The sequence below is a fragment of the Ovis aries genome, chromosome 6 (genome assembly GCF_016772045.2).
Source record: "Ovis aries strain OAR_USU_Benz2616 breed Rambouillet chromosome 6, ARS-UI_Ramb_v3.0, whole genome shotgun sequence".
In the NCBI taxonomy this organism is placed as follows: Eukaryota; Metazoa; Chordata; class Mammalia; order Artiodactyla; family Bovidae; genus Ovis; species Ovis aries.
This window is the reverse complement of record NC_056059.1, coordinates 96,230,611-96,244,976: the sequence shown is the minus strand read 5'-3', so window position 1 is coordinate 96,244,976 and position 14,366 is coordinate 96,230,611. Positions and strand designations below refer to the sequence as shown.

The window sequence follows — 14,366 nt, the reverse complement described above, 5'->3', positions numbered from 1 at the left end:
TAAATAAATGAAGATAAGAGAATGATGAAGTGCCAAAACCATAATGATGAGAAAAACACTTAAAGAGTTTTCTTTTTGTTATCCAGTTCAGTTCAGTTCAGTCACTCAGTCACGTCCAACTCTTTGAAACCCCATGAATTGCAGCACGCCAGACCTCTCTGTCCATTACCAACTCCCAGAGTCCACCCAAACCCAAGTCCATTAAGTCAGTAATGCCATCCAACCATCTCATTCTCTGTTGTCCCCTTCTCCTCCTGCCCTCAATCTTTCCCAGCATTGGGGTCTTTTCAAATGAGTCAACTCCTTGCATCAGGTGGCCAAAGTATTGGAGTTTCAGCTTCAACATCAGTCCTTCCAATGAACACCCAGGACTGATCTCCTTTACAATGGACTGGTTGGATCTCCTTGCAGTCTAAGGGACTCTCAAGAGTCTTCTCCAACACCACAGTTCAAAAGCATCAATTCTTCAGCACTCAGCTTTCTTTATAGTCCAACTCTCACATCCATATATGACCACTGGAAAAACCATAGCCTTGACTATATGGATCTTTGTTGGCAAAGTAATGTCTCTGCCTTTTAAAATGCTGTCTAGGTTGGTCATAACTTTCCTTCCAAGGAGTAGGCGTCTTTTAATTTCATGGCTGCAGTCACCATCTGCAGTGATTTTGGAGCCCAAGAAAATAAAGTCAGCCACTGTTTCCACTGTTTCCCCATCCATTTAATATGAAATGATGGGACAGGATGCCATGATCTTAGCTTTCTGAATGTTGAGTTTTAAGTCAACTTTTTCACTCTCCTCTTTCACTTTCATCTTGAGGCTTTTTAGTTCTTCTTCACTTTTTGCCGTAAGGGTGGTTTCATCTGCATATTTGAGGTTATTGATATTTCTCCCAAACATCTTGATTCCAGCTTGTGATTCATCCAGCCCAGCATTTTGCATGATGTACTATGCAAAGAAGTTAAATGGGCAGGGTGACAATACACAGCCTTGATGTACTTCTTTCCCGATTTGGAACCAGTCTGTTGTTCCATGTCCAGTTCTCACTGTTGCTTCCTGACCTGCATACAGGTTTCTCAGGAGGCAGGTCAGGTGGTCTCATACTCCCGTCTCTTAAACAATTTTCCACAGTTTGTTGTGATCCACACAGTCAAAGACTATGGCGTAGTCAATAAAGCAGAAGTAGATGTTTTCCTGGAACTCTTGCTTTTTCAATGATCTAGCAGATGTTGCCAATTTGATCTCTAGTCCCTCTGCCTTTTCTAAATCCAGCTTGAACATCTGGAATTTCATGGTTCATGTACTGTTGAAGCCTGGCTTGGAGAATTTGGGGCATTACTTTGCTAGCCTGTGAGATGAGTGCAATTATGCAGTAGTTTGAACGTTCTTTGGCATTGCCTTTCTTTGGGATTGGAAAGAAAACTGACCTTTTCCAGTCCTGTGGCCACTGCTGAGTTTTCCAAATTTGCTGGCGTATTGAGTATCAATACTATTTTCCTCTATTTCTTTGCATTGATGACTGAGGATGCCTTTCTTATCTCTCCTTGCTATTCTTTGGAACTCTGCATTCAGATGCTAATATCTTTCCTTTTCTCCTTTGCTTTTTGCTTCTCTTCTTTTCACAGCTATTTGTTAGGCCTCTCCAGACAGCCATTTTGTTTTTTGCATTTCTTTTCCATGGGAATGGTCTTAATCCCTGTCCCCTGTACAATGTCATGAACCTCCGTCCATAGTTCATCAGGCACTCCATCTATCAGATCTAGTCCCTTAAATCTATTTCTCACTTCCACTGTATAATCATAAGGGATTTGATTTAGGTCATACCTGAATGGTCTAGTGGTTTTTCCCTACTTTCTTCAATTTAAGTCTGAATTTGGTAATAAGGAGTTCATGATCTGAGCCACAGTCAGCTCCTGGTCTTGTTTTTGCTGACTGTATAGAGCTTCTCCATCTTTGTCTGCAAAGAATATAATCAACCTGATTTCGGTGTTGACCATCTGGTGATGTCCATGTGTAGAGTCTTCTCTTGTTTTGTTGGAAGAGGGTGTTTGCTATGACCAGTGAATTTTCTTGGCAAAACTCTATTAGTCTTTGCCCTGCTTCATTCCGCATTCCAAGGCCAAATTTGCCTGTTACATCAGGTGTTTCTTGACTTCCTACTTTTGCATTCCAGTCCCCTATAATGAATAGGACATCTTTTTTGGGTGTTAGTTCTAAATGGTCTTGTAGGTCTTCATAGAACTGTTCAACTTCAGCTTCTTCAGTGTTACTGGTTGGGGCATACGCTTGCATTACTGCGATACTGAATAGTTTGCCTTGGAGATGAACAGAGATCATTCTGTCACTTTTGATATTGCATCCAAGTACTGCATTTTGGACTCTTTCGTTTACTATGATGGCTACTCCATTTCTTCTGAGGGATTCCTGCCCATAGTAGTAGATATAATGGTCATCTGAGTTAAACTCTTCCATTCCAGTCCATTTTAGTTTGCTGATTCCTTAAATGTTGATGTTGACTCTTGCTATCTCCTATTTGAGCACTTCCAATTTGCCTTGATTCATGGATCTACCCTTCCAGGTTACTATGTAATATTGCTCTTTACAGCACCAGACTTTATTTCTATTACTAGTCATATCCACCAATGGGTGCTGTTTTTGCTTTATCTCTGTCTCTTTATTCTTTTTGGAGTTACTTCTCCACTGATCTCCCAAAGCATACTATGTTGCCACCTACCGACCTGGGGAGTTCCTCTTTCAGTGTCCTATCATTTTGCCTTTTCATACTGTTCATGGTGGCTGCGTGGGTGCCGGAGGGCCTAGAGGAGCTATTCCACATTCAAGGTCGGTAGGGGCGGCGGTGAGGAGATACCCCTCATCAAGGTAAGGAGCAGCAGCTGCACTTTGCTGGAGCAGCCATGAAGAGATACTTCACGTTCAAGGTAAGAGAAACCCAAGTAAGATGGTAGGTGTTGCAAGAGGGCAGACACACTGAAACCATTATCACAGAAAACTAGTCAATCTAATCACACTAGGACCACAGCCTTGTTTAACTCAATGAAACTAAGCCATGCCCTGTGGGGCCACCCAAGATGGGTGGGCATGGTGGAGAAGTCTGACACAATGTGGTCCACTGGAGAAGGGAATGGCAAACCACTTCAGTATTCTTGCCTTGAGAACCCCATGAACATTATAAAAAGGCAAAATGATAGGATTCTGAAAGAGGAACTCCCCAGGTCAGTAGGTGCCCAATATGCTACAGGAGATCAGTGGAGAATGAAAGAATCCAGAAAGAATGAAGGGATGGCGCCAAAGCAAAAACAATACCCAGTTGTGGATGTGACTGGGGATAGAAGCAAGGTCCGATGCTGTAAAGAGCAATATTGCATAGGAACCTGGAACGTCAGGTCCATGAATCAAGGCAAATTGGAAGTGGTCAAACAGGAGATGGCAAGAGTGAACATTGACATTCTAGGAATCAGCGAAGTAAAATGGACTGGAATGGGTGAATTTAACCAAAAGCCTGGTAGGCTGCAGTCCATGGGGTCACTAAGAGTCAGACACGACTGGGCGACTTCACTTTCACTTTTCACTTTCATGCATTGGAGAAGGAAAGGGCAACCCACTCCAGTGTTCTTGCCTGGAGAATCCCAGGGACTGGGGAGCCTAGTGGGCTGCCGTCTATGGGGTCGCACAGAGTCAGACACGACTGAAGTGCCTTAGCAGCAGCAGTGCTCTGATGGATAAGGAAAAGAGGCTTATGGAAGCTTCCTAATAGGAGAGACTGACTGAGAGGAAACTGGGTCTTATTCTGATGGGCGGGGCCCTGCTCAGTAAATCTTTAATCCAATTTTCTGTGGATGGCTGGGGCTGTGTTCCCTCTCTGTTATTTTACCTGAGGCAAAACTATGGTGGAGGCAATGAACGTAATGGGGACCTCCTTCAAAAGGTCCTATGCATACACTGCCGCACTCAGTGCCCCCAACCCTGGCAGCAGGCCACCGTCGACCCACGCCTCCACTGGAGACTCCTGGACACTCATGGGCAAGTCTGGATCAGTCTCTTTTGGGGTCACTGTTCCTTTCTTCTGGGTCCTGGTGTGCACAAGGTTCTGTTTGTGCCCTCCAAGAGTCTGTTTCCCCAGTCATGTGTAAGTTCTGGTGGCTCTATGGTAGGGTTAATGGTGACCTCCTCCAAGAGGGCTTATGCTATACCCAGGTCTGCTGCACCCAGAGCCCTGTCCCTGCAGAAGACCACTGCTGACCTGTACTTTTGCAGGAGACACTCAAACACAGTTCTAGCTCAGTCTCTTTGGGGTCTCTGGGTCCTGGTGCACACAAGGTATGTTTGAGCCCTCTGGGAATCTCTGGCGGGTAAGGGGTTTGATTCTAAATGTGATTTCACCCCTCCTACTATCTCGCTGGGGCTTCTCCTTGGCCCTTGGATGTGGGGTATCTTTTTTTGGTGGGATCCAACATTCTCCAGTCGATGGTTGTTCAGCAGTGAGTTGTAATTTTGGAGTTCTCACAAGAAAAGATGTGCTCTGCAGGGGCTAATTTTTCACTTTACTTATAAATCACTTATTTCCAAGTAAGCTATTTGCTAATTAAAGGTGTAGGGATCTGGGCTCCTAATTCTCTTGCTCTGTGGAACTTCTTTGCCTATTTCTGCCTGGCTCTATGCTCTGAAGGCTAACCCTGAGAAGTGTACTCAAGGCTCCCAAACTGGCTTGTTTCTGATTGGGTTTAGCCAATGGAGATACCAGGGTAGTTGTTACAAATGCTTTAACACACATGAAATCTTTTGAAATAGACTTTTGCAAGGATACGTTGTCTTAAGCCTTCTGACACATGTTTCAATATTAAAGTGATAGAGATAGACATTAAGTTTTATATTCTATATTCTTACATTCACTTATGAAGGCAAATGAGTTGCTGGATACATGATAAGTAATAAAAGATAACTTCTACTGAGACAGTTAACCAGAAAGCACTGCATTGTGATTAAGAGAGTAGGTCCTGGAAAAAAAGACTAGAAAAGTCCCCAATCATGTCCCATCACTGAACAGCTATTGACTTTGGACAAATTATTTATTTCAAGTCTTAGTATTGTCATATTTAAAACAGAGGTAATGACATACTGTGTGGTTAGCCAGTCCCCAACAGTCCCTGCCTCCTGAATTCACATCCTAAGGAAGCCCACCCCTACACTAAATAGGGATAACTTCTGTAAGCAATAGGATGATATGTAAGTGACAGAGTGCCACTTCTAGTACTCAGTCATGAAAGACAGCGAAGCTTCTGCCTCTATAGGATCACTTAGTTTTCTATCTTCAAAGTGGATCCTCCAGCCCCAGTCAAGTCTTCAGATATTTGCAATCCCAAAAGATATTTTAACTGAAAGCTCTTGTTAAGACTATGAGTCAGACCAAGATCAAATAAGCTGATCCCTGTAAGCTCCTGACTTACTGAAACAATGAATGTTAAGCTTTGGTGTAATTTATTATGCCACAATAGGTAAAATAAAATACCTGCCTAATAGATTGTAAGGATTACATGAGATAATTATGTGACGCCAACAGAACAAGAACCGTATCTAGAATATAATGAATACCCAGAAGTGTTATATTCCTGAGCACCAGTGTGCATGTTTCCTATCGTCTATCCTAGTTTATATATATATATATTCTCATGTAAACCTCATCTGGTTAGCATTCTTTATACTTCAGGGGCCAGAAGACCCAACTTAGACTGGCTTAAACTCAACCCTCCCACTCCCCTTGTGCAATAAGGAATTTTGCAGTTCAAGTAACTAAAAGTAAAAGGCAAGCTTCTTTCACAAACTGCTGGATTAGGGGCTTAAACAATTTCTGCCTGGTCTAACTCCATGCATAGGCTCCACCTTCCTCCCGTGTTATTTTAGTTCTCAAGTTCTTCCCCCCCAAGATGGCTCATAGCAGTTTCAGACTCACATTCTTCTAGATTCCAGTCCAGTGGCAAAGAAAATGTCCCTCTCTCCCCAAAATCCTAGAAAAATTCTCTCTGTATCTCCATTTTCTTACTGGACAATGTAAATGTTTCTGACCCAATCATAAATTGAAATTGAAATTGAAGTCGCTCAGTCGTGTCCTACTCTTTGCAACCCCGTGGACTGTAGCCCACCAGGCTCCTCCGTCCATGGGATTCTCCAGGCAAGAATACTGGAGTGGTTTGCCATTTCCTTCTCCAGGGGATCTTCCCAACCCTGGGATAGAACCCAGGTCTCCCGCATTGCATGCAGACGCTTTAAACTCTGAGCTACCAGCGAAGCCCAATCATAGAGCCAGGTTAAATCACATGCTTTCTGTTATGAACACAGGTTAAAAGTGGGAAAGGGGTGGCTTACCAGAGGAAAACTGAGATACTAAGGACTCATGATTAGAAGAAGGGTGAAATGAATACTGGGCAAAAAGAATAGATCTCTCCCCTGACTCAACAATTATACGACCTAGTTGGTATGATTGTCACATTCCACAGAGGACACTAAAGCACAATGCTTGAGTGGCTTGCTTAGAATTGCATAGATACACCTGGAAGGGCCAGTCAGATTCCAGACTTCACGTGCTACACCACGTTATTATATTACCTCTCTAAGTGATGCTATGAGTTATTATTTGCTGTGGCTTAGTGATTTGGGTTAATTTAGACACTACATCTGTTCCACTTCGTCTTTTGAAATTATGTGCCTGTCCTGTATAACCAGCCCAGTTACTTCAACTGCCCTATCTACTCAACTATGAAACCTCAGTGTTTGCATCATGGGCTGGGCCAAAGAAAATCAATGTATAGTATGTTAACTTAAGCTGTCCTTACAGTTACTGGATGAACAACAAAAGTCTCAGTCATTTCCCCTTCAAGTCTTGCAAATGATCTTATTCTAGTTTCCAACAGCCTAGATCAAGGGCGGTGACAGGCAAGTTCTTATTGGCTATCCTTTCTGTACTTTATGGAACGTATCCCTTGAAGATTAAATTTCTAAAATAATCTACAATTCTAGAATATTATACAGAGATATAGGTGCTTACCTATTCCTCACCAAATTGGTGCATAAAGCACACTCTGTACACTCTGTAGAGGTGGTTTGTGATTTCCTATTGCACTTCAGCTAAGAAGTCTTATACAGTGCCTACAGCACAAATCTGAAAGAAGAACTTTTCTTTCTGGCCAAATTGTGCAGCTTGCAGGATTTTAGCTCCCTGACTGGGGATGAACTCAGGTCCAGAACAATTGAAGCATGAGCCTTTTTTTTTTTTCCCAATAGGGGAGGCTTGATTGATTTAATCATTGATCATCTGCTTGAACTCATATCAAATCTCCGCCCTTTTGTTCCTCAAGGTTAGGCTTGCTCCAAGCCCCAAGCCTCTTGGTTGGTCTTTCTGGTGCCCAGCTCCCATCCTGAGTCAGTTCGTCTCTTAGCATAAACTGAGGGGTGATCCAAGGAGCTCATGAATAAATAAGACACTCCTATTACTCAGGAAATTTCAAGGATTTAGAAACTTCCTTTCAGGACCAGAAAGATTCTTATACAGCAGTGATGCATACAAATAGTGTACCTTTGAAATGATGATGTATTAATGTTAGACAAAGGATGTACAGAAATTTTAAAACACAACGTTTTATGTTTATATTCTTGGTATAAGTTAACCTAGGAAGTGAAAGCCTGAGTCTTAACGGTCGGACTGTCAGGGAGTTCCCAGAAGAAACAAAAAACATGATCCTGAGTCACTATTAAAAATTGAAACTTTGGAATCTAGAACTGTTGCTTTGACTTTTTGTGTTTCTGAGGAAATACCTGGGACTTAGGTGTAGTAAAACAATTGCACAGATACTCCTTTTAAAATGTGAATTGCAAGCTCATTTTGTTCAACTCAAAGAGCTAAAAGCTATTTTTAGCTATTTCTTTCTTTTTATGATTTTTGGTTTTTTATTACAGAAAGGTTCTAAAAATACAAATATGGTAGTACATTTCCTGTATTCATCGACAGCTTCAAAAATTATCAACGTGGAAAATCTTGTTTACCCATTTAGTTACACCTCCACTGAATTATATTAAAGGAAATAATAAATATCATATTGTTATCTGTGTTCATTTTGGTACATATCTCTAAGAGTTAAGGGCTTTTAAAAATATGTTCATTAAAGAGGGAGGGGCCATATTATACATATCGTTGATACACAGTCGTATGGCAGAAACCAACACAATATTGTAAAGCAATTATCCTCCAATTAAAAATAAATTTAAACAAAAAATAGGATTATCACACCTACACTTCCCCAGCTGTTTCACAAATGTCTTTTCGGAGTTTATCAAAATAGGATATGTGCAAATTTCCAACAACGCATAAGGTTAATATGCATTTCAAGATAATTTCTCCTCCTCCGCTTCCTCTTCTTCCTCCCCCTCCCCCTCGCATTCCTCTCCCTCTTTTCCTTCTTCTTCCTTCTCTTAATCCTCCTCTTTCTACCTTTCTACAGTAAGTCCCTACATACTAACCTTCAAGTTGCAAACTTTCAAAAATGCAAACATGTGTCTTCCTGTCCCATCACTTAAGTTAGTTCATGTGTCTGGCATACATTGTCACGTGCGTGCATCCTCTACAAGTGATTGTGCTTTTGTGTACTTTACTGGATAGTACAGTAGTACAGGGTCTTCATTTCAAGCCCAAGATGTCCAGAAACAAGTGTAAAAGCAGCAGTGACAGGCATTATTAACCTGTTAGTACAGTACGATATGTGTATCGAGGCTAATTTTGCTGGACTTTTGAGCCAATTGGACTTCTGAACAGGCTCCTAGAACAGAACTCATTCATGTGTAGGGAACTCACTGTGCTCTTCTCTTACTCCCCCATGCCCCTCTCCTTCCCTCTCCCCATCTCCTCCCTGCCTCCTCCTCCTCTTCCTACATTTCTCCTCTCCTCCTCCACTCTTCTCCTCTCCTCTTTCTTCTTGACCTTCTGGATTTGGCTGTCTTTATACCTGGTGATGGGGCTTCCCCAGTGGCTCAGCAGTAAAGAATCTGCCTACAATGTGGGAGCCGCAGTAGACATGAGTTCAATCCCTGGGTCAGGAAGATCCCCTGGGGGAGGGCATGGCAACCCACTCCAGTATTCTTGCCTGGAGAATCCCATGGATATAGGAGCCTGGCAGGCTACGGTCCATAGGGTTGCAAAGAATTGGACATAACTAAAATGACTTAGCAAGCACAGCATGGCTGACCTGATGACATTTAATATCATCCTGTGGCTTTTGCAGTTATATATTTAGAACTTTGATCAGATTGATCAAGTTTCCATAGTTCAAGTTAATAGGTGTCAGCCTTACTGCAGCTTCATTGAGGGAAATGTAGTTTTTGGGTTTTTTTTTCCTTTCTATCTCTGGCTATTTTTACAGTTTTCTCCAGCTTTAAATTTTCAGAAGATATATGAAAATGTAGAAAGTATAGCTTCTTTTCACTCATCCTCTTTAGGATTACTAAAGCTTTATTAATTTGTGACTTGATATCTTTAGTTTATAATATTTTTTTTAAACTAGTATCTCTTCAAATTGTGTTTCCACCTCATTCTCTCTCTCCTCTGTATCAGAGCCCATATGACAGGCATTTAGGCTTTTCATTGGGACCCGTGTCTGTTACCCTTCCTTGTATGTCTTCCATCTTTTTTTTTATTGCTTTAGTCTAGTTGTTATCTGCTTGCATCTCCAACGGCTCAACAATAAAGAATCCACCTGTAGTGCAGGACATTCAGGACACATGGGTTGAATCCCTGAGTTGGGTTGGAAAGATCCCCAGAGGAGGAAATGACAATGTACTCTAGCATGCTTGCCTAGAAAATCCCACGGACAGAGGAGCCTGGCAGGCTACAGTCAACGGGGTCACAAAGAGTCAGACATGACTTAGCAACTGAATACACAAGCATATCTATTGTGCTCTTGCTTTCTTTATATTTTTTAACACCAGAAATATTTTGTATTAGGGTATAGCCGATTAACAATGTTGTGACAGTTTCAGGTGAATGGTGAAGGGACTCAGCCATACATATACATGTATCTATTCTCTCCCAAATCCCCTACTTTCATTAATGACATTTTTTACTTTTAAAATTTTTAATTTGTGCCTTATTATGGTTCTGTGGTGAGTTACCAATACTGTCATTTATTTTCTTATATATGTTGCTCAGTTATTGTAACTGGTAACAGTTATTGTAACAGGTATCAGTTATTGTAACTGGTAACTTCACTATCTTGACACTTTCAGGTTCCCTTTTTATTATGTATTTGTTTTCCTCTCTTGCTTCTCACTTGTGCTGTCTCCTGATATTTCTGGTAGTTATTAACTACATGTCAGGCACTGATTATGGAAAGTTGTAGAAGTTCTGGATAAAGTTGTATTCTTTCAGAGAAGATTTATTACTCTTCAGTTTGTTAAGAAGAATTGGTTTAAATCAAGGACTTCAATCCATTCAAGAACTGAGAGGAAGCAAAGCTGGGTGTTGCGTTTTGTGGAGTCTATTTTGAATTTGGTTTTAGTCACAGTATAGCTTTTCAGAGGTCTCAACTGAAAGACGTGTTTTCCAGCACTCTTTGATGCTGTGATATCCCTTTCTATTACGTCACTGTCACTGTTGTTGTTCAGTCGCTAAGTCACATTCGACTCTTTGGTACCACATGCAGTGTAGCCTGCCAGGTTCCTCTGTCCATGGGATTGCCCAGGCAAGAATATTGCAGTGGGTTGCCATTTTCTTCTTCATGGGATCTTCCTGGATCAGCGATTCAACCCAATGAGCAGCCCTAAAATCCAGGATTTTTCCTTCTAGTTCTGTGAAAGAAACATAAAGACATCTAATTTATAAGCTAGGTAGTCTGATAAATCCTTTCAGCTCTGCCATTGACCTCCAGAAGCAGCCACAGACATTATGTAACCCAATGAGCATGGTGTGCACAACAGATCAGATCTGGCTCTCGGGTAGCAGTTTATTGACCCCTACTTTAGGTTATTGCTTTCTGCTTCACCTTAGTGCTGTGTCTGAAATTTGACTAATATCCTATGGGGAAAACTGGCAGAAAGAGTTGAGTCACCTAAATTTCTTTCTGGAATGTGACGCTCTCAAATGCTGGCCACCTTGGTAATTCATTGATTAACTTTAACACATTTTATTTATTTATCCAATTTTTTTTTATCCTGCCTTTATAATAATATTCAATAAAAGGGATGGCTTGATACAGATTACTCCATAATAGCCAGAAACAGACATTGCATCTACGTATCCTTCTTCTTTTTGATTATGAAACTGTCTTCCATACAACCCTGGTCTTGTTTGAGAGCTTCCATGATTTCTAGCATGTCAGGATATTCAAGGTTTATCTCCTGTGTTTGGAGGAGGGCAAGCGCTACAAAGTTAACAGGCTAGCTTCACTTGAAAAATAAAGACATGAAGTAAGAGATAAGAAATACTTCTTTAATTGGAGGGAAGCGGGAGGGAAGCAGGGAGTGATTCAGATAAAGTGAACAGCAAATCAAAAGCTTTGAAATGGGAGTTTGTGTGGAATGTTTTAGAAACATAAGAAAGCCAACATAGCTAAAGCTGAAGAAAAAGGACAGTGTGGGGTGTGAGGCAGTAGGAGGAGAATATGTTAAAGAGTAGAGGCATGCATATGGTATGAGGCCTAGAATTCACTAAGCATTCACTAAGCATTCCTCAGTCTTCTATAGGTATATAATACAATAAAAATACTAACACTGTTAACAATTGAATGTAGAAAGGGGAAAGAATAAAGTTAATCTAAAAAATGTATAGACAATCTTCTCTAATTCTTATAATGCTATGAATTGGATACTAATATTTCCACTTTATAGATGAAGAATGCTTTGATGTTTTGAAATGTCAACTAAACTATTCAAGATCATACAACTATTTTTAATAATAAGAGACAGAACTAAGAATCAAACTTCAGTGTTTTACATCTGTATGACTTGTATTTCTCTATATGCTATCCTGGGAAATTTGGGGGGAAATAAGATCAGCAGACAGACAATTTTGCGTGCTCTGAATGAAAAGTCAAAGCAAGCACATGAGTGACTTGACAGAAGGTGAGGCTAAACAATCAAATGTCCTAGTCAAAGAAAAAAGAAAATAAAGTAGGTGGGGGAGCGGGAGTAAGAATGAAAGTGAAAGTGAAAGTTGTTCAGTCATGTTCGACTCCTTATGACCCTGTGGACTATAGAGTCCATGGAATTCTCTAGGTCAGAATACTGGAGTGGGTAGCCTTTCCCTTCTCCAGGGGATCTTCCCAACCCAGGGATCGAACCCAGATCTCTCAGGGAATGCATAATTTCAGCCTCCTTTATGGAATTCAGCAAATATTACATCTGAATACATAAAAAGTTATTTGATATTCAAAGAGGAGAAACATTTGTTATGGCTCCCTCCAAAAGGTAAGTGAAAGTGAAAGTGAAGTCGCTCAGTCATGTCCGACTCTTTGCAACCCCATGGCCTGCAGCCCACCAGGCTCCTCCCTCCATGGGATTCTCCAGGCAAGAGTACTGGAGTGGCTTGCCATTTCCTTCTCCAGGGGATCTTCCTGACCGTCTCCTACATTCCAGGCAGACACTTTAACCTCTGAGCCATTTCTCTATTAATATAAGATGAGTGAACAGAATACGAGGAAAATTAATCCTCCTTGTTGTGTGTGTGGATAGGATAACACCTGAAATTTGCATAGATGGAACCACACTTCAAGAAGCAATAATGATCAAAGTGGAGTATGTATAAAAGAGCATGGCCATGGTGATGGGGCAAAAAGTTGTCAGTAAGGAAACACTTAAGAAAATGAGAATGTTTAGAGTGAAAGAGATTTTAGGAGTAAATAGTGAAGCGATTTAGCAGCAGTAGTAGTGAATTAGTTGCTCTATTGAAAGGGTTATAAACAGATCAAGTGACTAGACTTATTCTATTTTGTTTCAGAATTTATATATGTATGTATGTGTATATATAAATATATATAAAACCCAGTTTTTCAATTACTCAATCTGCTTGGAAAATGTTATCAGCTACCTCTGCAGTGATTTTTAATATTTTGAGGGTGCTGACATTTTTGGGAATTAAGACATGAAAACTAACACAGGCATGAAAAAATGTGGATGTAACTTCAAGGTGTTATCTGATCCCTAAAGCTCAATTAGACACTCCTATGGTATCCGTGGGGCTTTCCTGGTGGCTCAGACAGTAACGAATCTGCCTGCATGCTGGAGACTTGGGTTCAATCCCTGGATTAGGAAGATTCCCTGGAGAAGGGAATGGCAATCCACTCCAGTGTTCTGGCCTGGAGAATTCCATGGACAGAGGAGCCTGGCGAGCTAGAGTCCATGGGATCACAAAGAGCAGGACACAACTGAGTGACTAACACACACACACACACACACACACACACACACACACACACACACACACACACACACACACAGAGTATCTGTGATCCCCAGTTGAGAACCCGGGAGAGACTGAGATTTCTCTGTTCTAGAAACGTTTAAGTAGAGGTTGAGCAACCTCTATGGCCTGAGATTATAGTTGTTGTTCAGTCGCTCAGTCGTGTTTGACTCTGTGACCCCATAGACTGCAGCATGCCAGGCTTTTCTGTCCTTCACCATCTCCCAGAGTTTGCTCAAACATTGTAGCGAAGCACACTTTGATGAGCTTTGGCTATGGTCCTAAACTAAGCGTGAAAATTGCCAAATTAGCATGATATATCTGTATGTTCCCTCTCTTGATCACCTGTACAAGGGTGTCCTTGTATCCTAAACAGTTATAAAAGCCTCATTACCTTGAAGCATTTCATGCATTGCACCTTTTAAATTATTTCCATGGTGTTAGAGTTGGCAAGAGAATACTTTGAACCTGGTGGCAACACTCTCCATCCAGAAGAGTAAAAAAAAAAAAAAGAAAAAGAGATGCAACCCAAGCCAGAACCATGATCTACTCTGCAAGACAATTTCTTTTATAAAATGCCAATATCCTCAAATGGCATCAAATTGTCATATTTATTTTGTTGACTCAGTCGGTTCCTAAATTGCAATTCAAATCACTTACTGGAATATTTCAACGTGTTAAAAATAATATCGAAGCAAACAAAGACTCATGCCTTTCTCACTTCATATAACCATTTTGTTTATGAATTTACATCCCACACAAACTTGTTTTATTTGGATAGCCAGTTTTTCAAAAATATTCTCCAAAATTCTCACAAGCCCAAGATTTTAAACTTTCGTACAAACATATTTGCACTGATTTCTTTTTCTTCACTTTTAGTGTTCTGGTGCTTCTTTTAGTTAATTTTCAAAT

General features: G+C 40.8%; 1 protein-coding gene and 1 pseudogene across 2 annotated transcripts in view; one reads left to right on the top strand and one right to left on the bottom strand.

Annotated features, from left to right (window-relative positions):
* Nucleotides 1–14,366, bottom strand: part of CFAP299 (cilia and flagella associated protein 299) — a 697,822-nt gene that overhangs the window by 190,852 nt on the left and 492,604 nt on the right. The window lies entirely within an intron of this gene.
* The window catches only part of LOC132659986 (craniofacial development protein 2-like), a 42,135-nt pseudogene that overhangs the window by 21,617 nt on the left and 6,152 nt on the right, over nt 1–14,366 (top strand).